General features: G+C 58.2%; 1 non-coding gene across 1 annotated transcript in view; it reads right to left on the bottom strand.

The window, feature by feature from the left end:
• The window catches only part of LOC124774550, a 1,910-nt gene extending 1,286 nt beyond the window's left edge, over positions 1–624 (bottom strand). The window contains exon 1 of the ribosomal RNA XR_007015357.1: positions 1–624. This exon is cut by the window's left edge and continues 1,286 nt beyond it. This is a non-coding gene — a ribosomal RNA (small subunit ribosomal RNA).
• Between the last annotated feature and the right edge of the window lie 1,876 nt (positions 625–2,500).

The following is a 2,500-nucleotide window of genomic DNA, read 5'->3' as shown; positions in this document are numbered from 1 at the left end:
TTTAATATACGCTATTGGAGCTGGAATTACCGCGGCTGCTGGCACCAGACTTGCCCTCCAATAGATACTCGTTAAAGGATTTAAAGTGTACTCATTCCGATTACGGGGCCTCGGATGAGTCCCGTATCGTTATTTTTCGTCACTACCTCCCCGTGCCGGGAGTGGGTAATTTGCGCGCCTGCTGCCTTCCTTGGATGTGGTAGCCGTTTCTCAGGCTCCCTCTCCGGAATCGAACCCTGATTCCCCGTTACCCGTTACAACCATGGTAGGCGCAGAACCTACCATCGACAGTTGATAAGGCAGACATTTGAAAGATGCGTCGCCGGTACGAGGACCGTGCGATCAGCCCAAAGTTATTCAGAGTCACCAAGGCAAACGGACCGGACGAGCCGACCGATTGGTTTTGATCTAATAAAAGCGTCCCTTCCATCTCTGGTCGGGACTCTGTTTGCATGTATTAGCTCTAGAATTACCACAGTTATCCAAGTAACGTGGGTACGATCTAAGGAACCATAACTGATTTAATGAGCCATTCGCGGTTTCACCTTAATGCGGCTTGTACTGAGACATGCATGGCTTAATCTTTGAGACAAGCATATGACTACTGGCAGGATCAACCAGGGAGCTGCGCCAACTAGAGCTGAGCAGCCGGCCGCCCGGGAGTGTGTCCCGGGGGCCCGCGCGAACACGCAAGCGTCCGCTCAATCATTCTGCAAACAGGAGGAGGCTGAGCTCCCCTGCACAATACACCTCGAAACCCTCTCAGGTCCCGGCGGCGCGCAGCGCCGTCCCAAGTACTTGGTCGGGTTCGAGAGAGGCGCAATCGCCCGGAGTTAGGCGAGTAGACGCTTTCGGTGCGACCACCCGTGCTCCCAACTGAGCTTGCCGCTGCCGACAGAGGCCCGGGAGCGTGCTGTCGTGGCATTGCCGGCGGGAGACAACACGCGCCACCTACGGTGACCGGCAGCTCCAACGCCAGCGCCACAGAAGGACAAAAGCCCCACTTGGGTGCCGAAGCGAACTCTCCCAGCACAGCGCACGCGCCAACACATCCGCACAGCTGCGATACAAACCACCAGCGAGAACCGCTGGGGCGACCGAGCAGCAGACGGCGTCGCGGCGCCGAGCGCCGGGCGGCGGCGCATCCTCAACGCACACAGTCCTCAATCGGACCAGCACACTGAAGATGTCCACCGCGCTTCGCACCGGGCCCGCGAGGACCTACTTTGGCCGCACGGCGCCGCGCGCAGGGTGCGCCGGCGCGCAGCTGCGACGCCTGCCGCGTCCGTCGGCCGGCGCGCCTGCCACTGGCCGCCCCCACCAGCCGGCTGTAGCGCGTGCGCCCACGCACCGCGCGGCCAGCACGCCGGGAGGCGCCCCCTCACCGGCCGGGGACGGTCCCACCCAGCCACCACCGCGTATCGCTTCACACCCAGATGCCGTTCAGTTTCATCGGCATGGTGGGTATCGCTGGAACAACCGGTTAGTACCTCAACCTATCGTCGCCATCACCGATTCACCCCTAGCGAGAACAACCGCACCACAACGGGTTACCATTTCTTCATTTGCGTAACTTCACCAGAAAACGTAGGCGTCCATCGCCATTAGCAACTTCAACGATTATTGCATGCCTGTGTCAGGTGTCACGCCACACTACGTCTGCCCACATACACGCAACAAAATGTGCACGCCTAGACAATACGTGGAAGGTGGCCCCCGTACGTATGCGATGTCCATTGCTCGAACGACTGTCAACCGGCCTCTGTAGCATGTCGCAGATATGGAACGCGGTGCACCATGCTATCACGGTGTTTGAGGAGAGACGACTAGGTCCGAATACATCAACACACAGCTCATGCTGATCGCCATCCACGGCGTCCGTTCCTCCCACACGTCTCTATGGCGTACCACACTGCAATCCAGCTCTCATAGGGAGACGACACGTAGCTGCGTGCACAATATTTGCACTGTATGGTCCGCCGTTTTTGGGCGCAGTCGTTGTACGGTCACACATGTGCCACGATGTATCATTCAGTACATAAGGACGAATGTGCAGTACAGATTGTGGTTCACGCGTACGACATCAGCGGACAGTTGACACAGGCCGCACCACAACGTAGCCTGCGTACGTCGCATGCGAAGGGCATTGAACATGCAAACTTGTCACCAACCAGCTTGCGAAGGCAGGGGGCAAGGTGGGGACGTGGGGACGTGGGGAGGGGTGGGGGGGGGGGGGGCGGCATGTACGTCCTGCTGCCATCCACATTACAGTGTACAGCAGGAGCATGTGGAAAGTCAGCAAGACTTGCAAGGTGTTTAACATGAAGCGATACACAGGGGAGCGGGCAGTGCGAGTAGCGAACTATATTGCGAGGGTTGCGGGTGGGCAACACTACACTAATTGAACGAGTCGTATAACAATTACAGAGCAGGTTTAGGCGACAACGTGGGTTACGTTAGCGGACAACGTGGGTTACGTTAGCGGACAACGTGGGTTACG

Source organism: Schistocerca piceifrons, unplaced genomic scaffold, assembly GCF_021461385.2.
Source record: "Schistocerca piceifrons isolate TAMUIC-IGC-003096 unplaced genomic scaffold, iqSchPice1.1 HiC_scaffold_966, whole genome shotgun sequence".
NCBI classification, from domain to species: Eukaryota; Metazoa; Arthropoda; class Insecta; order Orthoptera; family Acrididae; genus Schistocerca; species Schistocerca piceifrons.
This window is presented reverse-complemented; position numbering and strand designations above follow the sequence as displayed.